At 45.5% G+C, this 22,213-nt stretch overlaps 1 long non-coding RNA gene across 1 annotated transcript; it reads right to left on the reverse strand.

The window, feature by feature from the left end:
* Window positions 1-5,671: 5,671 nt before the first annotated feature.
* Window positions 5,672-6,143, reverse strand: LOC134204094 (uncharacterized). The gene is made up of 3 exons (XR_009977775.1): window positions 6,087-6,143; window positions 5,953-6,025; window positions 5,672-5,874 (listed from the first exon to the last, which is right to left on the reverse strand). It is a non-coding gene; the product is annotated as an uncharacterized LOC134204094 (long non-coding RNA).
* Between the last annotated feature and the right edge of the window lie 16,070 nt (window positions 6,144-22,213).

Genomic DNA, 22,213 nt, shown 5'->3' on the forward strand with positions numbered 1-22,213 from the left:
ACGTAGGTTGAAAGAGATTCTAAAACAGGAAAGAGAGGGCCATGAGAACATCTTAGAGTTTGATCATGATCCGGAGGTAGATTACAATTACTGCTTGAAAATTTTCCAAGAAATTAGGCAAATTCTAACAAATAAGCACAAGAATAGTGGACACTGTAGGGCAAGACTTCTTCATTTAGGCCACCGCTTGGCTCTGATAAAAAATCATTGTACTGGCGACTTAGCGACCAAGTGTACTGAATCGTATCAGGAGGTCATCGCCTTATTCGCCGATCATTTTTGGAATGAACATAGTTTTTTCGGAGATGAGTCTTCCACTTCAAGTGGAAATGAATCCCCACAAGGAGCGGCCGCATTGAGGCCGGCTGCATCAGTGCCATACACTGGCACAAAACCCAAACGAACTAAATCCAAATATGTTACGAAGCAGGATTTCACGTTTGCAATGAAGGAATTTTCTGATTTGTTTAAGAGCTTAACTACGGAAGTAAGAGATCTAAAAACGGAGCTCCGAACTCGAAAGTCGACCTCTCTGAACGAGTTTGAGATTTCCGACATTCTAGTCGATCCCGTGGCGACGTCTAATTGTACCGATCTTGAAAACGAGTATCCCGTCGCCACAACAGTTGCACGGTCTTTCTCGAGATCTTCGACGTATGTGACAACTGCCATTAGTCAGAGCATACCTTTTCCACCGCCATCTTCGACACAATTACCTGGTACCTCACAAGCTCCAGTATCTCACAGTGTCTCAACTAGTGGCCAATATTTCAATACTTCGAATCCATTCCTATCGGATGTCACACCTGAGTTGTTCGAAACAGGGGAGCCAACTAGAACTGAACCGACAGTGACGTTTGCTCTGCCTCCAGAATCTCAAGAGATAAATCAATTCTTGGCTCCAGCTCGTCAACCACCTCCACAGAATCCGTGTTGGACTGGTTCGAGGAACAGGGCTGGAGCAATTCAACAGCCTTGGTGGTCAGAGTCAGAAGCTCTACCACCAATAGCACAAAACAACTCGTCTAATATCAATCTTTACCGACCGGTAATCGGTGCTGCTTCTAACCTTTCAGGGCCGCCTGGCGATTCTCAATATCCCTCCAATTTTGGAGAACCGAGGCAACGGCAAGTCTTCCACCCTCGGAAGGTGATACCAGTTTCCCAGTGGAAAATCCAAAAATATAAAGCAGATGACCAAGGATTGGGAATGAACGAGTTCATTGACAATGTTAATCAAATGGCTCTCTCTGAGCACGTATCAGAAGAAGAATTGTTTGATTCTGCGATCCATCTGTTCGACGGACCTGCTCTCAGCTGGTACACGGCTATGAGAAGTCGAGAAAGATTAAGGGATTGGAACCAGTTAATTCATGAGCTGCGAAAAGCTTTCCGCCACCCGGATCTTGATGCTGTTTTGAGAGTGAAGATATATCAATACAGGCAGCAGCGGCACGAGACATTCCAGCAATATTACTTGCAAATGGAAAAACTTTTCCGTAGCATGAGCCAGCCTATGTCTGAATCAGACAAGCTGGAAGTGCTAAAAATGAATCTAAGATTCGATTATCGGAAGCTATTGGTAGGTCGCCATATTACGTCATTGCAAGCTTTGGTGAACCTGGGTCACGATCTGGATGCTGCTGACTCTTCTGCTTTTGCCAGAGTTTTGGCAACCCAAAAAAAGAAGCCTGTGCTCTTAGCAGCAGTGAAAGAGTAAACCCGCAGAACACTCGAATATTTTCTAACAAGCATCAGCTTAACAAACCTATACAAAATATAAAGAAAGACAAAAACTCAAAGGCTAATTTCGGCGACAAATCGCCCAAAATGAGCCAAAATTCAATGATCAACCCAAGCCAAAAGATGATCAGCAGGCTAAACGAGGATCCAGTGACGCATTTTCCAAAATAGTGAGTAACTATCGTCCTCCCCCACAGGGAGAATGCTTCAACTGTCGGGACGAGCATCAGACAAGAGAATGCCCGCTCCCTAGACGGTTATTTTGCCAGATTTGCGCATTTCCTGGGGTAGCGTATAAAAACTGCCCATACTGCTCAAAAAACCCGCCAAGGGAGTTCTAAAGTCGCAGGACTCTCGCGAGGCGCTCATTCATCAATCATACACGTCTCTCGTTGCAGATCTTGGGGAGTTCTATGCTCCTCGGTCTGAAATCACAATACCCGAAACTCGACAACCCCAAGTCAATAAAATAACTTACTCCTCCTTAGACGGCACAGACGATCGACCCCATGCTCATCTGAGAATTTTTGATGTTCGCGTGAGGGCACTGCTCGACAGTGGAAGCCATCGTACAATGTTCAATTCCACAATCTACAAGCGTCTCAAAAATGTAAGACTAAGAGAACCCACTGAACCAATCGAATTAGTCACAGCTAGTGGCGACTCGATGGAGATAGCAGGTGAAGTTCTAATACCTTTCTCGTTCCGGGGAAAACCCGTGTTATACCAACGCTGTACGTCCCAAGCCTAGCAATCGATTGTATATGTGGGATTGACTTTTGGCGGGCATACAATATTCGCCCATTAGTATCCACATTTGCACTTAGTACCCCGTCCACTTGCTGCCAGCGAGACGTGGAGGATATAGTTGTTTTGACGGAAAAACAAAAGCTGACTCTGGAACGAGTGAAGCAATCATTCAAAGTTGCTCAACCGGAGACGCTAGAAACTACTCCGTTGGTGGAACACCAGATAATACTGGGAGAAGATCACCGGAAACTCAAACCAGTCCGTCAGTACCCTTACCCAATTGCTCCAAAAATTCAGGCGGGTCTCTTCAAAGAGATAGATCGTCTGCTGAGTAAGGGAATTATTGAAGAATCGAACTCCGAATGGTCACTTAACATTGTGCCCATTCGAAAGAGCTCTGGAGCAATTCGACTGTGCCTCGACGCTCGCAAACTCAACGAGCGAACGATCCGTGACGCTTATCCCTTACCTCACCCTGGTCGCATTCTTAGTCGTTTACCGCAGGCCCGGTATCTCAGCACAATTGATCTGACGGAAGCATTTCTGCAGATTCCTTTGGCTCGTGGGTCACGAAAATATTGTGCTTTCAGCGTCCAGGGGAAAGGGATGTTCCAGTTCACTCGGCTCCCATTCGGCCTCATCAACAGTCCAGCTACGTTGGCCCGTCTGATGAACCGAGTGTTGGGGCAGGGTGTACTGGAACCAAACGTCTTCGTGTACTTGGACGATATAGTCATAGTCACGGAGACGTTTGAAGAACACGTCCGTTTGCTCAATGAGGTTGCGAGACGCCTGAGCGAAGCCAACTTATCTATTAAGTTGGAAAAATCGCACTTTTGTGTGCCAGAAATCCCATTCCTGGGGTACATTCTGTCTTCCCATGGTTTGCAAACTAACCCGGACAAGATCAGACCTATAGTGGAGTATGAGCGACCCAATACGGTTACGAAGCTTCGCCGGTTTATCGGCATGTCAAACTATTATCGGCGGTTCATCGCCGATTATAGTCACATTACCGCTCCGCTTTCAGAGCTTCTGAAGTCTCCATCTAGACATGTAAAATGGAACCAGGACGCGGAAGAAGCATTTCAAAATATTAAAGAAAAGCTCATAACTGCACCAATTCTGGCAAGTGCGAATTTTGAACACGACTTCATTATTCACACAGATGCTAGTGACCAAGCTATAGCAGGGGTTCTCACCCAGAAAATAGATGGTCGAGAACACGTTATAGAATACTTCTCTAAGAAGCTGACAACTCCCGAGCGTAGCTACCATGCCACAGAGAAAGAAGGACTGGCCGCCCTTCTCTCGATTGAGCACTTTCGGGGCTACGTTGAAGGAGTCACTTCACTCTTGTTACCGACTCGTCAGCATTGACTTTCGTAATGCGCACAAAATGGAAGACGTCCTCGCGATTGAGCCGCTGGAGCTTATCACTACAGCAGTTCGACGTCACTATTGTCCATCGTCGCGGGAAGGAAAATGTGGTGCCAGATGCTCTGTCCAGGAGTGTCTGCACTGTTTCGCAAAAATCGGACTCATCTTGGTATAACAACCTGAAACAAAAGGTTAAAACTTCTCCAGAAGATTATCCTGATTTCCGGATTCAGGACGATCAACTTATGAAATTTGTCTTTTCAAACGACCCTGCTGATCACAGGTTCGATTGGAAAATTGTCCCCTCACCCGATACAAGAAAACTCATCGTATCCAACGCCCATGACCAGTCGATGCACATTGGCGTGGACAAAATGATAGCAAAAATTCGTCAACAATATCATTGGCCTCGGTTAACTACTGATGTCCGATCACACGTTCAAAAATGTACGGTGTGCAAGGAAATCAAACCAGCCAATGTACCAACAGTTCCTTTGATGGGGGATATGCGTGTTTCCAGTCAACCGTGGCAGATAATAGCCCTTGACTACATCGGCCCTTTGCCAAGAACCCGGTCTGGAAAACAATATATCCTCGTTATTATGGATCTTTTCAGTAAATGGACCCAATTACACGCATGTCCTAAAATCTCCGTATCTTCCTTGAAGGTCATTCTGCAGGATCACTGGTTTTATCGGAACTCAGTTCCGTCTATTTTGTTATCAGACAACGCTAGCACGTTTTTATCGAAAGAGTTTGGGGCTTTACTGGAGAGGTTTGGAGTGAAACACTGGCTAACGACCAGGTATCACTCACAAGCCAATCCAGTATAACCCGCCAACCCGCACGTTTCCCGGGGAAATAAGATAGGTGGTTTAAGCGCCACTCCTTTCGGAGACCACCTTCCAGATATAGGGCTGCCCGGCCGCTGAAACCCCCAGGGAATGGGTCTAATGACTCCCGTTTTCAGAGAGGGAACGAATCGGGTGACGTAAGACTGGGGGTGGAGACAATGTAGGGGAAAAAGGGGAAGGGAAATCGATTTTCAAGCGTAGGAATTAGGCGATTACAAAACAATACTTACGCCCTTTTATCATCACTGGATGACCTGAAAGAACCTGCGAATCCTGCTATAAAAGAATAGGGAGTTATCGTGGTTGTTTCGGGGAACCGCCCCAGCAAAATATAATAAATAATAAAAATAAATTAACGACCGATTAACATGCTAAACTTTAACCAACTTTATTCTCGCATTGCATTCGGGATAGACTTTTACGAACGACGGTTCGCCTGCATTTATGCTACCAGCATTAACAAAACAACATATCACTACAAATGTTCAGAACAGATTCATTTTCACATACATATATTTCTCTTCATGTTTCCATTCTCCTCTCTGCCTAGGCCTACTGTTTGCTTTCCCTTACTCTCTCTTTCTCTATCTAACCTCTGTCTTCATGTGTTGAGTGCTTTACGTGCGGTGTTCATTACAGGTCGGTTTAGGTGTGTGCTCAGAAGCGTGGCTGTCAGCGCAAGCGCGGGGACTAAGGACAGCCACGTGAAAGTTTCGATTGGCACGCTACTTACTGTTAGTTCTTCGGTAGCGGCGGGAACTGAGCCATGCGCATGGACTTACTTAATCATGCATGATTACTTACGGTTTGCTTTGCGTACGCTTTTGGTGGAGGGAATTCGAAAATCAAACGGTCGTTCATTCGATGAGCATCGTTGATCGAAGCTCGCGTCGCTGACGTTGACGCAGATGATATTCACGCAGCGGCGATGAACGGGTACGGTCGTCGCGGTGATGAACTGTATGTGGTTGGCGCAATTCAATGATGAACGCGGATGACTGCAACCTCTGCCTAGGGCGCGATGAAACGTACGCAAGCCCTCTTCCGGTCGACGTACTTCCGGGAAACCCTCGTAGCTGACGGTGGGGTCAGAAGCGATCGTTGGCTTTGGGGTGCGATGTGTGGGGTTTCGCAGTATGCCACAAACCTGATTAAACACGTGGTGTCGTTCGACGACATGATTAGCACACACACATAATGTACACAATATTGACCGACAAATTACCTGCACAATACTAAAACACACGCACGAAACTAGTAGCTATACGGAACTTGGCACTTTTCCTTAGCTGACTCAACTAATAAGGGAAAGACTTTAGTAAAATTAATTAAATTAAAGCATGCTAATATTTTGTTCACCTTTAAACACACATCACGGCGCGACACTTAAAATTCGATCACTCCTGCCTCTTCCACTAGCCAGAACGAAGTGATCGATCAAAGTCAATTTTTCCTCAGATCAAGGTGCGCATTATTAATTGCTTTCAGTAATCATAACCTTCGGGAAATCCTGAGAGGAAATCCGAAGGTTGGATAATTCCCACGCTCGCGAAACGATCAAGGTTAAAGGGAGGGGGATTAGTCTACGCCGAAAGGTTTACATCAAACGGCTCGCTAGATCTGAGAAAGCGGGCCCATTCAGGATAAGTTCAATATCCCCTGAATGCGTTCCTCCGGGGGTCAATGCACAGCAGCAAGCGCGGAAATTTCATATCTGCTGCTATCACTTTTCCCTTTTGGGCGGTTACAGCATGTGCGAGTTGGCTAGGTAGGAACTCATTTAAATTATTGCTTGTGGGACGCTACTCGTGAATATGAAACAAGATTCATGCAGTGGGTGAACTTTCCAGTACTAGACTGGTTCAAACTAATTATAATATTTTGGATAATGTATACTGAAGTAAATACGAAAACATTTAAAGAACGGACATGCTCGTTAATTACCAGTAGAACGCGTTAATCGTTCGATAAATACGGCTATCAGATCTTATGCCAGGGAAGACCAGAGATCATGGGACTGTAAACTATCCGAAATAGAGCTTATGATTAACTCAACCATCCATTCTGCTACCGGTTATTCACCTTTCATGGTTACTCGAGGGCAGGAAGTAATAGTGGACGGCGGGGACTATAATCGTTTCGAAAACGAGGACGAGCAAACCCTCGAGGCACGAATGGCCAGGCTAAAAGCTTACTCGCCTAAAATTTTTGATATTGTATCTAAAAATCTTCAAAAAGCGCATAATGTATCAAGTCACAACTACAATCTGCGCCACCGTAGAACGGCGAAACCTTTTAACGTAGGTGACACAGTGTATAAGCGTAATACGCGACAATCAAACGCTGCCGACCACTACAATGCTAAACTCGGTGCTCAGTACCTACCGTGCATTGTGGTGGCGAAACATGGCCATTCTTCTTATGAGCTGGCAGATGCTACCGGCCGGAATATCGGCGTGTGGCCAGCCAATCTAATAAAACCTGCCTAGAGAAATCAATTCAATTTCTACACAATAGCATGTGAAAAGCAGCTAAAGTTAATCGCCTCCCAGCATCTGGATCGACCTAAAATGAATATAAATAATAGAATATAAATTATCGATGTCGATCACACGAAGTGACCGAGGATAGATGTATATACCGATACGATGTGCCTATATAAACCGGCTCCTATTGTCTATCATGCTGACCACTAGAGCCATGCGGAAGGCCAACATATCGTCCATCGGAAAGGTCATTGAAGGTCATTCTTCGTCTAAGTTATCGCGGATACTTGTAGTTTTAAAATCGGTGCACCGTCGTAATACACAGAATCCAAACGCGCGCAAATATGGGTCTGTGTAGATCGAAAGATCATCATCAACTGATGCTGGATAGGAAACCGAGCCTCCTCTCTCTTTCCCAAATCGCTCATTCCGCCTTATGGACTCACAATTAGCCGAATAGGGGATTCATGAGGTAGGCTAATAATATTCGAGCATTTTTCGTGTTATTCTGGGAGAAGCCGCGATCATTCTCATAGTCGATTTCGGACCCTTTGATCGTCGGATTAATCTTGTTGGGTATATCAACCCGAACTCTGAAAACGGTGAGTTGCAGAGATATGGACTTGATTCTTATAGTCAGTGCCAACTCGACCGTTGGCTACCTCAGATCGGTCTTAAGTATGGGAAACTACGTTCACGTCGCGTTCGCAGATTTTGTAAATATGTATAGATTGTACCCTCGAAAAATAGTGTTAAGTGTAATGTATAGGTCTCTTTGTTCAATTGCGCGTTCTTTTGCAAAGTTCAATAGTATCACATCTTGTTGCCGTTTGTTGTGAATATTTGTAAAAAATAATATGCTTGAATAGGTTTAGTGTTTCGAAATCGATTTATTCTAGAAGATAGTGATCCTCGGATGTGGTTTGGGCGGTCGATAATATACTTATTCCTAGACATGCTAAGGGCGCACCAGCCATACAAAACTGAAAGTAAGCGTAGCGATAGTTTTGAAAAAGAAATATATTAATATTTCTTTTCGTACCAACTCAAGCGGATTGTAACCGTCAAGCGTTACAAATAAACAAATATATATGCGAGAATAATTTTGACTGCGATTTTCATAAAACTTGCTAACTGCCAAAAGTGAAGAGGGTCAGTTCAGAACACTGTTTGCTTTCCTGGGTGCAATTTTGCTTGGTAGCAAAATGTATACATACGTGGTAGCTGGGATGCTAGAAATGTGGCAAGCGGAACGGATGGGAATGTGGAAGATGCCAAACCGAAGTAGCGGGAACGAAGAAGGTGATGAGGTCTTTCTCTTGGTTTTCGGCAGTCAAAGTGGCTAGTTCGAGGAAGATTTCCTCCGAGAAGAAAAAGTACAAGTGAAAAGTTTTGTGGGCTGGAGAGCCGGCACGTTTTCCAAAACCGGTTGCTAAATTGAGTTTTTGCCGTCCGTTGGACAAGTGCGCGCATCGTCGGCCATTCCGGCGAATCACGCCATCAGTCGGGCGAACCGTACATCGGCAACTCGAAGTGTTTTTTTCGGAGATTCGTCCACAAGTCGTGCAAAGACAACGCCATTCCAACCGGCCACGCCGTCCGTCGGCCGATCCATTCATCGGCAAACCTGCGAGTTCCGCATCGTTCCATCCGTCGGCCATTCCGACGAGTCACGCCATCCGTCGGCCATTCCGACGAGTCACGCCATCCGTAGGCCGATCCATTCATCGGCAAACCTGCGAGTTCCGCATCGTTCCATCCGTCGGCCATTCCGACGAGTCACGCCATCCGTCGGCCGAACCGTCCGCCGGCAATTCGGCGTGTTGCGCCATCTGTCGACCTCCGCTCCGCCGACAAATCGTGTGAGGGTTACCCGTCGGCCATAGCTACCGAGTACAACGCCATCCGTTATCCGGCGACCGAACCATCGGCAATCCAGCGAGTTCCACCATCCGTCGACCCATCTTGGGCATCCGGCAGCACATCGAGAAAACGTTACCCGTCACCCATTCCGACGGGCCACGCCGTCCGGCGGCCGAATCAGCAAGCCAAGCCAAGCGATCAAACCTAGCGACGTTTGCGGTGGAGAATCCTGCGACCATCGTCATCTACCAGCCCGCGCTGTCCTGTCATCAGTCGACCGAACCACGCCCCGTCGGCTAATCTATCGAGTCGAGACCCACATCGTCATCGGCGATTCGTACACGCCGTCGAGCAGCAAGTTGGCCTTGTAGGCAGTCTGACATTGTCACCCCATACTTACCGTAAGTAAGTAAACTGTTTGTAATCTAACCTCCAAGCTTCCGAATTTTTAGCTAGTCCGAAAACCTCCCCATAACCTCCATCGATCCTGGGACTCGAGGACTAAAAGAGGCCTGGCGTGCCCACCTCTGATGACTACCGTTGGCTATAGACCAGTAGTCTGGGGTTTAGGACGGTTCCTCTTCTAGGACCTGTCGGCAGTTCCTCGAGGGCAAGAGGCCGTACCAGAAACGGTATCAACTACAAAGATTCGTGGCTAGACGAGGCAAACCTGACCATATTTACACGGATAATGCCACAAATTTTGTAGGAGCAAAAAACGATTTACATGCTCTTTACCAAATGCTTTCCAATACCACTGAAACTGCTCGTATCGCGTCCCTTCTCGCTACTGAGGGTATACACTGGCATATGATCCCCCCGCGTGCTCCTAACTTCGGCGGCCTTTGGGAAGCCGGGGTGAAGGTCGCAAAAAAGCATCTACTTCGTCAGTTGGGTAGCACATCGTTGCTGCATGAGGATCTAGTGACGATTTTGGCGCAAGTAGAAGGTGCTATGAATTCGAGGCCGTTAGCACCTCTATCAGAGGACCCAAACGACGTGCAGGCTATCACCCCAAGCCATTTCCTGATCGGCTCATCGCTTCAAGCACTTCCTTACCCGGATTAGATGGATGTTCCTAGGAATCGACTCAAGAACCGATACCAAGTGATCCAGAAGAAGATGCAGCTATTTTGGTATCATTGGCGGACGGAATATTTGAAGGAGTTACAACGGCAATCCATGGTGAACCCTCGACGCGTGGATTTAAAGGTGGACCAAGTGATGATTCTACAAGATAATCTTTTACGTTGGCCGTTGGTTCGCATTGTCGAGCTGCATCCTGGCGAAGACGGAGTTACGCGTGTAGTAACAGTCCGTACATCGACTGGAGCAACGATGAAACGAGCTGTGACAAAACTTCGTCCTTTGCCGTATGGCGACAATGAAGGTGAAACCGACTCAACGAATTCAGTCCACTATACTGGTGTTGAATAAGCAGATTTAGTGAGAGTGTTCAATGAAATTAAGCATATGGAAATCGTTGAACTATTGCTGAATTATAATTTAGATTCTATTGAAATGTAGCATTTCAGGTGGCCGGCTTATGTTAGATCTAATCACTTTAAATCACCAATGTAAATTCAAATTTGAATATGTGGAACCTAATTCCACAAAGTGCAACGGGCTATTGTGAGCCCTATTTTGTAATCGTTTAAATCACTGCTGAAGTTACATCATCCTCTATGCACCTTTCTCTTTTGTTGAATACGTTCAATAGATCGGTCACCTTTCCATATTAGCTCTCTTATCTATAGCGTAGTATTGTAGTGAAGTCTGAATAAAGTCACTTTGAAATAGTTTATTCGGGTTAATAAAGTGTTAATTTCTAATCGGAGTGCGTTGATTATTTGTGTCTGGACAGCACCCATCCCAACAAATTCTAGACGATACAACTTCTACTATCTATAGTTCATACCAACTTCTGTTATCGAGGCCGACGTCATAGTCACGGAGACGTTTGAAGAACACGTCCGTTTGCTCAATGAGGTTGCGAGACGCTGAGCGAAGCCAACTTATCTATTAAGTTGGAAAAATCGCACTTTGTGGCCAGAAATCCCATTCCCGGGTCATTCTGTCTTCCCATGGTTTGCAACAACCCGGACAAGATCAGACCTAGGGAGTATGAGCGACCCACGGTTACGAAGTCTCGGTTTATCGGCATGTCAACTATTATCGGCGGTCATCGCCGATTATAGTCAATTACCGCTCCGCTTCCAGAGCTTCTAAGTCTCCATCTAGAATGTAAAATGGAACCAGGACGCGGAAGAAGCATTTCAAAATATTAAAGAAAAGCTCATAACTGCACAATTCTGGCAAGTGCGAATTTTGAACACGACTTCATTATTCACACAGATGCTAGTGACCAAGCTATGCAGGGTTCTCACCAGAAAATAGATGGTCGAGAACACGTTATAGAATACTTCTCTAAGAAGCGAAACTCCCGAGCGTAGCTACTATGCCACAGAGAAAGAAGGACTGCGCCCTTCTCTCGATTGAGCACTTCGGGGCACGTTGAAGGAGTCACTTCACTCTTGTTACGACTCGTCAGCATTGACTTTCGTAATGCGCACAAATGGAAGACGTCCTCGCGATTGAGCCGCTGAGGATCACTACAGCAGTTCGACGTCACTTTCCATCGTCGCGGGAAGGAAAATGTGGTGCCAGATGCTCTGTCCAGGAGGTGTCGCACTGTTTCGCAAAATCGGACTCATCTTGGATAACAACCTGAAACAAAGGTTAAAACTCCAGAAGATTATCCTGATTTTGATTCAACTTATGAAATTTGTTTTCAAACGACCCTGCTGATCACAGGTTCGATTGGAAAATTGTCCCTCACCGATACAAGAAAACTCATCGTATCCAACGCCCATGACCAGTCGATGCACATTGGCGTGGACAAAATGATAGCAAAAATTTCAACAATATCATTGGCCTCGGTTAATCTGATGTCCGATCACACGTTCAAAATGTACGGTAAGGAAATCAAACCAGCCAATGTACCAACAGTTCCTTTGATGGGGATATGCGTGTTTCCAGTCAACCGTGGCAGATAATGCCCTTGACTACATCGGCTTTGCCAAGAACCCGGTCTGGAAAACAATATATCCTCGTTATTATGGATCTTTTCAGTAAATGGAACCAATTACACGCATGTCCCAAAATCTCCGTATCTTCCTTGGTCATTCTGCAGGATCACTGGATCGGAACTCAGTTCCGTCTATTTTGTTATCAGACAACGCTAGCACGTTTTTATCGAAAGATTTGGGGCTTTACTGAGAGGTTTGGAAACACTGGCTAACGACCAGGTATCACTCACAAGCCAATCCAGTATAACCCCAACCCGCACGTTTCCGGGAAATAAGATAGGTGGTTTAAGCGCCACTCCTTTCGGAGACCACCTTCCAGATATATGGCTGCCGGCCGCTGAAACCCCCAGGAATGGGTCTAATGACTCGTTTTCAGAGAGGGAACGAATCGGGTGACGTAAGACTGGGGTGAGCAATAGGGGAAAAAGGAAGGGAAATCGATTTTCAAGCGTAGGAATTAGGCGATTACAAAACAATACTTACGCCCTTTTATCATCACTGGATGACCTGAAAGAACCTGCGAATCCTGCTATAAAAGAATAGGGAGTTATCGTGGTTGTTTCGGGAACCGCCCCAGCAAAATATAATAAAAAAATAAATTAACGACCGATTAACATGCTAAACTTTAACCAACTTTATTCTCGCATTGCATTCGATAGACTTTTACGAACGACGGTTCGCCTGCATTTATGCTACCAGCATTAACAAAACAACATATCACTACAAATGTTCAGAACAGATCATTTTCACATACATATATTTCTCTTCATGTTTCCATTCTCCTTTCTCCTAGGCCTACTGTTTGCTTTCCCTTACTCTCTCTTTCTCTATCTAACCTCTGTCTTCATGTGTTGAGTGCTTTACGTGCGGTGTTCATTACAGGTCGGTTTAGGTGTGTGTGTCAGAAGCGTGGCTGTCAGCGCAAGCGCGGGGACTAGACAGCCACGTGAAAGTTTCGAGGCACGCTACTTACTGCTAGTTCTTCGCGGCGGAACTGAGCCATGCGCATGGACTTACTTATCCGCATGATTACTTACGGTTTGCTTTTCGTACGCTTTTTGTGGAGGGAATTCGAAAATCAAACAGTCGTTCATTCGATGAGCACCGTTGATCGAAGCTCGCGTCGCTGACGTTGACGCAGATGATATTCACGCAGCGGCGATGAACGGGCTGGTCGTCGCGGTGATGAACTGTATGGTTGGCGCAATTCAATGATGAACGCGGATGACTGCAACCTCTGCCTAGGGCGCGATGAAACGTACGCAAGCCCTCTTCCGGTCGACGTACTTCCGGAAACCTCGTAGCGACGGTGGGTCAGAAGCGATCGTTGGCTTTGGGTGCGATTGTGGGGTTTCGCAGTATGCCAAAACCTGATTAAACACGTGGTGTCGTCTGACGGACATGATTAGCACACACACATAATGTAACAATATTGACCGACAAATTACCTGCACAATACTAAAACACACGCACGAAACTAGTAGCTATAGAACTTGGCACTTTTCCTTAGCTGACTCAACTAATAAGGGAAAGACTTTGAAAATTAATTAAATTAAAGCATGCTAATATTTTGTTCACCTTAAACACACACACGGAGACTTAAAATTCGATCACTCCTGCCTCTTCCATAGCCAGAACGAAGATGATCAAAGTCAATTTTTCCTCAGATCAAGGTGCATTATTAATTGCTTTCGAATCATAACCTTCGGAAATCCTGAGAGGAAATCCGAAGGGATAATTCCCACGCTCGCGAAACGATCAAGGTAAAGGGAGGAGGATTAGTCTACGCCGAAAGGCTCACATCACCCAGCTCGTAAATCTGAGAGAGCGGACCCATTCGGGATAAGTTCTATCCCCTGAATGCATTCCTCCGGGGTCATGCACAGCAGCAAGCGCAATCATATCTGCTGCTATCACTTTTCCCTTTTGGGCGGTTAATGTGCGAGTTGGCTAGGTAGGAACTCATTTAAATGATTGGCGGACGCACTCGTGAATATGAAACAAGATTCAGTAGTGGTGAACTTTCCAGTACTAGACTGGTTCAAACTAATTATAATATTTTGGATAATGTATACGAAGTAAATAAGAAACATTTAAAGAACGGACATGCTCGTTACACCAGTAGAACGCGTTAATCGTCTGATAAATACGGCTACGATCTTATGCCAGGGAAGACCAGAGATCATGGGACCGTAACCATCCGAAAAGAGCTTATGATTAACTCAACCATCCATTCTGCTACCGGTTATTCACCTTTCATGGTTACTCGAGGGCAGGAAGTAAGTGGACGGCGGGACTATAATCGTTTCGAAAACGAGGACGAGCAAACCTCGAGGCACGAATGGCCAGGCTAAAAGCTTACTCGCCTAAAATTTTGATATTGTATCTAAAAATCTTCAAAAGCGCATAATGTTCAAGTCACAACTACAATCTGCGCCACCGTAGGACGGCGAAACCTTTAACGTAGGTGAACAGTGTATAAGCGTAATACGCGACAATCAACGCTGCCGACCACTAATGCTAAACTCGGTGCTCAGTACCTACTCGCATTGTGGTGGCGAAACATGGCCATTCTTCTTATGAGCTGGCAGATGCTACCGGCCGGAATATCGGCGTGGCCAGCCAATCTAATAAAACCCGCCTAGAGAAATCAATTCAATTTCACAAAGCATGAAAAGAGCAGTTAATCGCCTCCCAGCATCTGGATCGACCTAAAATGAATATAAATAATAGAATATAAATTATCGATGTCGATCACACGAAGTGACCGAGGATAGATGTATATACCGATACGATGTGCCTATATAAACCGGCTCCTATTGTCTACATGCTGACCACTAGAGCCATGCGGAAGGCCAACATATATCGTCCATCGGAAAGGTCATTGAAGGTCATTCTTTGTCTGTTATCGCGGATACTTGTAGTTTTAAAATCGGCACCGTCGTAATACACAGAATCCAAACGCGCGCAAATATGGGTCTGTGTAGATCGAAAGATCACATCAACTGATGCTGGATAGGAAACGAGCCTCCTCTCTTTTCCCAAATCGCTCATTCCGCCTTATGGACTCACAATTAGCCGAATAGGGATTCCGGGTAGGCTAATAATATCGAGCATTTTTCGTGTTATTCTGGGAGAAGCCGCGATCATTCTCATAGTCGATTTCGGACCCTTTGATCGTCGGATTAATCTTGTTGGGTATATCAACCCGAACTCTGAAAAAGTGAGTTGCAGAGATATGGACTTGATTCTTATAGTCAGTGCCAACTCGACCGTTGGCTACCCCAGATCGGTCTTAAGTATGGGAAACTACGTTCACGTCGCGTTCGCAGATTTTGTAAATATGTATAGATTGTACCTCGAAAATAGTGTTAAGTGTAATGTATAGGTATCTAAGTTAAATTGCGCGTTATTTTCCAAATTTCAATAGTATCACATCTTGTTTCCGTTTGTTGTGAATATTTGTAAAAAATAATATGCTTGAATAGGTTTAGTGTTTCGAAATCGATTTATTCTAGAAGATAGTGATCCTCGGATGTGGTTTGGGCGGTCGATAATATACTTATTCCTAGACATGCTAAGGCGCACCAGCCATACAAAACTGAAAGTAAGCGAGGATAGTTTTGAAAAGAAATATATTAATATTTCTTTTCGTACTAACTCGGCGGATTGTAACCGTCAAGCGTTACAAATAAACAAATATATATGCGAGAATATTGACTGCGATTTTCATAAAACTTGCTAACTGCCAAAAGTGAAGAGGGTTGTTCAGAACACTGTTTGCTCAGGGTGCAATTTGCTTGGTAGCAAAAGTATACATACGTGGTAGCTGGGATGCTAGAAAAGTGGCAAGCGGAACGGATGGAATGTGGAAGATGCCAAACCGAAGTAGCGGGAACGAAGCAGATCTCACAGTGTCTCAACTAGTGGCCAATATTTCAATACTTCGAATCCATTCCTATCGGATGTCACACCTGAGTTGTTCGAAACAGGGGAGCCAACTAGAACTGAACCGACAGTGACGTTTGCTCTGCCTCCAGAATCTCAAGAGATAAATCAATTCTTGGCTCCAGCTCGTCAACCACCTCCACAGAATCCGTGTTGGACTGGTTCGAGGAACAGGGCTGGAGCAATTCAACAGCCTTGGTGGTCAGAGTCAGAAGCTCTACCACCAATAGCACAAAACAACTCGTCTAATATCAATCTTTACCGACCGGTAATCGGTGCTGCTTCTAACCTTTCAGGGCCGCCTGGCGATTCTCAATATCCCTCCAATTTTGGAGAACCGAGGCAACGGCAAGTCTTCCACCCTCGGAAGGTGATACCAGTTTCCCAGTGGAAAATCCAAAATATAAAAAGCAGATGACCAAGGATTGGGAATGAACGAGTTCATTGACAATGTTAATCAAATGGCTCTCTCTGAGCACGTATCAGAAGAAGAATTGTTTGATTCTGCGATCCATCTGTTCGACGGACCTGCTCTCAGCTGGTACACGGCTATGAGAAGTCGAGAACGATCAAGGATTGGAACCAGTTAATTCATGAGCTGCGAAAAGCTTTCCGCCACCCGGATCTTTGATGCTGTTTTGAGAGTGAAGATATATCAATACAGGCAGCAGCGGCACGAGACATTCCAGCAATATTACTTGCAAATGGAAAAACTTTTCCGTAGCATGAGCCAGCCTATGTCTGAATCAGACAAGCTGGAAGTGCTAAAAATGAATCTAAGATTCGATTATCGGAAGCTATTGGTAGGTCGCCATATTACGTCATTGCAAGCTTTGGTGAACCTGGGTCACGATCTGGATGCTGCTGACTCTTCTGCTTTTGCCAGAGTTTTGGCAACCCAAAAAGAAGCCTGTGCTCTTAGCAGCAGTGAAAGAGTAAACCCGCAGAACACTCTGAATATTTTCTAACAAGCATCAGCTTAACAAACCTATACAAAATATAAAGAAAGACAAAAACTCAAAGGCTAATTTCGGCGACAAATCGCCCAAAAATGAGCCAAAATTCAATGATCAACCCAAGCCAAAAGATGATCAGCAGGCTAAACGAGGATCCAGTGACGCATTTTCCAAAATAGTGAGTAACTATCGTCCTCCCCCACAGGGAGAATGCTTCAACTGTCGGGACGAGCATCAGACAAGAGAATGCCCGCTCCCTAGACGGTTATTTTGCCAGATTTGCGCATTTCCTGGGGTAGCGTATAAAAACTGCCCATACTGCTCAAAAAAACCCGCCAAGGGAGTTCTAAAGTCGCAGGACTCTCGCGAGGCGCTCATTCATCAATCATACACGTCTCTCGTTGCAGATCTTGGGGAGTTCTATGCTCCTCGGTCTGAAATCACAATACCCGAAACTCGACAACCCCAAGTCAATAAAATAACTTACTCCTCCTTAGACGGCACAGACGATCGACCCCATGCTCATCTGAGAATTTTTGATGTTCGCGTGAGGGCACTGCTCGACAGTGGAAGCCATCGTACAATGTTCAATTCCACAATTTACAAGCGTCTCAAAAATATAAGACTAAGAGAACCCACTGAACCAATCGAATTAGTCACAGCTAGTGGCGACTCGATGGAGATAGCAGGTGAAGTTCTAATACCTTTCTCGTTCCGGGGAAAAACCCGTATCATACCAACTTTGTACGTGCCCGGCCTAGCAATCGATTGTATATGCGGGATTGACTTTTGGCGGGCATACAATATTCGCCCATTAGTATCCACATTTGCACTTAGTACCCCGTCCACTTGCTGCCAGCGAGACGTGGAGGATATAGTTGTTTTGACGGAAAAACAAAAGCTGACTCTGGAACGAGTGAAGCAATCATTCAAAGTTGCTCAACCGGAGACGCTTTAGAAACTACTCCGTTGGTGGAACACCAGATAATACTGGGAGAAGAGCACCGAAAACTCAAACCAGTTCGTCAGTACCCGTACCTCATCTCTCCAAAAATTCAGGCGGGTCTCTTTGAAGAGATAGACCGCCTGCTAGGTCAAGGAGTTATTGAAGAATCGAACTCCGACTGGTCACTCAGCATTGTGCCCATTCGAAAGAATTCTGGATCCATCAGACTATGTCTAGACGCTCACAAACTCAATGAACGAACGATCCGTGACGCTTATCCCTTCCCACAACCTGGTCGCATTCTCGGTCGTTTACCGCAGGCCCGATATCTCAGTACAATTGATCTGACAGAAGCTTTCCTGCAGATTCCTTTGGCCCGTAATTCACGAAAATATTGTGCCTTTAGCGTCCAGGGTAAGGGGATGTTCCAGTTCACTAAGCTCCCATTCGGTCTCATCAACAGCCCAGCTATTCTAGTCCGTCTGATGAACCGAGTGTTGGGGCAAGGTGTACTGGAACGAAACGTCTTCGTGTACTTGAACGATATAGTTATAGTCACGGAGACGTTTGAAGAACACTTTCGTTTGCTCAATGAGGTTGCGAGACGCCTAAGAGAAGCCAACTTGTCCATCAAATTGGGGAAATCGCACTTTTGTGTGCCAGAAATCCCATTCCTGGGGTACATTCTGTCTTCCCATGGTTTGCAAACTAACCCGGACAAGATCAGACCTATAGTGGAGTATGAGCGACCCAATACGGTTACGAAGCTTCGCCGGTTTATCGGCATGTCAAACTATTATCGGCGGTTCATCGCCGATTATAGTCACATTACCGCTCCGCTTCCAGAGCTTCTGAAGTCTCCATCTAGACATGTAAAATGGAACCAGGACGCGGAAGAAGCATTTCAAAATATTAAAGAAAAGCTCATAACTGCACCAATTCTGGCAAGTGCGAATTTTGAACACGACTTCATTATTCACACAGATGCTAGTGACCAAGCTATAGCAGGGGTTCTCACCCAGAAAATAGATGGTCGAGAACACGTTATAGAATACTTCTCTAAGAAGCTGACAACTCCCGAGCGTAGCTACCATGCCACAGAGAAAGAAGGACTGGCCGCCCTTCTCTCGATTGAGCACTTTCGGGGCTACGTTGAAGGGAGTCACTTCACTCTTGTTACCGACTCGTCAGCATTGACTTTCGTAATGCGCACAAAATGGAAGACGTCCTCGCGATTGAGCCGCTGGAGCTTATCACTACAGCAGTTCGACGTCACTATTGTCCATCGTCGCGGGAAGGAAAATGTGGTGCCAGATGCTCTGTCCAGGAGTGTCTGCACTGTTTCGCAAAAATCGGACTCATCTTGGTATAACAACCTGAAACAAAAGGTTAAAACTTCTCCAGAAGATTATCCTGATTTCCGGATTCCAACTTATGAAATTTGTCTTTTCAAACGACCCTGCTGATCACAGGTTCGATTGGAAAATTGTCCCCTCACCCGATACAAGAAAACTCATCGTATCCAACGCCCATGACCAGTCGATGCACATTGGCGTGGACAAAATGATAGCAAAAAATTGTCAACAACAATATCATTGGCCTCGGTTAACTACTGATGTCCGATCACACATACAGAAATGTACGGTGTGTAAGGAAATTAAACCGGCCAATGTACCGACCGCTCCTCTAATGGGGGGATATGCGCGTTTCCAGTCAACCGTGGCAGATAATAGCCCTTGACTACATCGGCCCTTTGCCAAGAACCCGGTCTGGAAAAACAATATATCCTCGTTATTATGGATCTTTCAGTAAATTGACCCAATTACATGCATGTCCAAAAATCTCTGTGTCTTCATTGGAGGTTATTCTGCAGGATCACTGGTTTTATCAGAACTCAATTCCGTCTATTTTGTTATCAGACAACGCTAGCACGTTTTTGTCGAAAGAGTTTGGGGCTTTACTGGAGAGGTTTGGAGTGAAACACTGGCTACCGACCAGGTATCACTCACAAGCCAATCCAGTATAACCCGCCAACCCGCACGTTTCCCGGGGAAATAAGATAGGTGGTTTAAGCGCCACTCCTTTCGGAGACCACCTTCCAGATATAGGGCTGCCCGGCCGCTGAGACCCCCAGGGAATGGGTCTAATGACTCCCGTTTTCAGAGAGGGAACGAATCGGGTGACGTAAGACTGGGGGTGGAGACAATGTAGGGGAAAAAGGGGAAGGGAAATCGATTTACAAGCGTAGGAATTAGGCGATTACGAAACAATACTTACGCCCGTTTATCATCACTGGATGACCTGAAAGAACCTGCGAATCCTGCTATAAAAGAATAGGGAGTTATCGTGGTTGTTTCGGGGAACCGCCCCAGCAAAATATAATAAATAATAAAATAAATTAACGACCGATTAACATGCTAAACTTTAATCAATTTTATTCTCGCATTGCATTCGGGATAGACTTTTACGAACGACGGTTCGCCTGCATTTATGCTACCAGCATTAACAAAACAACATATCACTACATATGTTCAGAACACATTCATTTTCAGATACATATATTTCTCTTCATGTTTCCATTCTCCTCTCTGCCTAGGCCTACTGTTTGCTTTCCCTTACTCTCTCTTTCTCTATCTAACCTCTGTCTTCATGTGTTGAGTGCTTTACGTGCGGTGTTCATTACAGGTCGGTTTAGGTGTGTGTGCTCAGAAGCGTGGCTGTCAGCGCAAGCGCGGGGACTAAGGACAGCCACGTGAAAGTTTCGATTGGCACGCTACTTACTGCTAGTTCTTCGGTAGCGGCGGGAACTGAGCCATGCGCATGGACTTACTTAATCATGCATGATTACTTACGGTTTGCTTTGCGTACGCTTTTGGTGGAGGGAATTCGAAAATCAAACAGTCGTTCATTCGATGAGCACCGTTGATCGAAGCTCGCGTCGCTGACGTTGACGCAGATGATATTCACGCAGCGGCGATGAACGGGTACGGTCGTCGCGGTGATGAACTGTATGTGGTTGGCGCAATTCAATGATGAACGCGGATGACTGCAACCTCTGCCTAGGGCGCGATGAAACGTACGCAAGCCCTCTTCCGGTCGACGTACTTCCGGGAAACCCTCGTAGCTGACGGTGGGGTCAGAAGCGATCGTTGGCTTTGGGGTGCGATGTGGGGTTTCGCAGTATGCCACAAACCTGATTAAACACGTGGTGTCGTTCGACGACATGATTAGCACACACACATAATGTACACAATATTGACCGACAAATTACCTGCACAATACTAAAACACACGCACGAAACTAGTAGCTATACGGAACTTGGCACTTTTCCTTAGCTGACTCAACTAATAAGGGAAAGACTTTAGTAAAATTAATTAAATTAAAGCATGCTAATATTTTGTTCACCTTTAAACACACATCACGGCGCGACACTTAAAATTCGATCACTCCTGCCTCTTCCACTAGCCAGAACGAAGTGATCGATCAAAGTCAATTTTTCCTCAGATCAAGGTGCGCATTATTAATTGCTTTCGCAATCATAACCTTCGGGAAATCCTGAGAGGAAATCCGAAGGTTGGATAATTCCCACGCTCGCGAAACGATCAAGGTTAAAGGGAGGGGGATTAGTCTACGCCGAAAGGCTTACATCACCCAGCTCGCTAAATCTGAGAGAGCGGACCCATTCGGGATAAGTTCAATATCCCCTGAATGCATTCCTCCGGGGGTCAATGCACAGCAGCAAGCGCGCAAATTTCATATCTGCTGCTATCACTTTTCCCTTTTTGGGCGGTTACAGCATGTGCGAGTTGGCTAGGGTAGGAACTCATTTAAATGATTGCTTGTGGGACGCTACTCGTGAATATGAAACAAGATTCATGCAGTGGGTGAACTTTCCAGTACTAGACTGGTTCAAACTAATTATAATATTTTGGATAATGTATACTGAAGTAAATACGAAAACATTTAAAGAACGGACATGCTCGTTACACCAGTAGAACGCGTTAATCGTTCGATAAATACGGCTACCAGATCTTATGCCAGGGAAGACCAGAGATCATGGGACTGTAAACTATCCGAAATAGAGCTTATGATTAACTCAACCATCCATTCTGCTACCGGTTATTCACCTTTCATGGTTACTCGAGGGCAGGAAGTAATAGTGGACGGCGGGGACTATAATCGTTTCGAAAACGAGGAC

This window comes from Armigeres subalbatus, unplaced genomic scaffold, assembly GCF_024139115.2.
Source record: "Armigeres subalbatus isolate Guangzhou_Male unplaced genomic scaffold, GZ_Asu_2 Contig393, whole genome shotgun sequence".
Classification (NCBI taxonomy): domain Eukaryota; kingdom Metazoa; phylum Arthropoda; class Insecta; order Diptera; family Culicidae; genus Armigeres; species Armigeres subalbatus.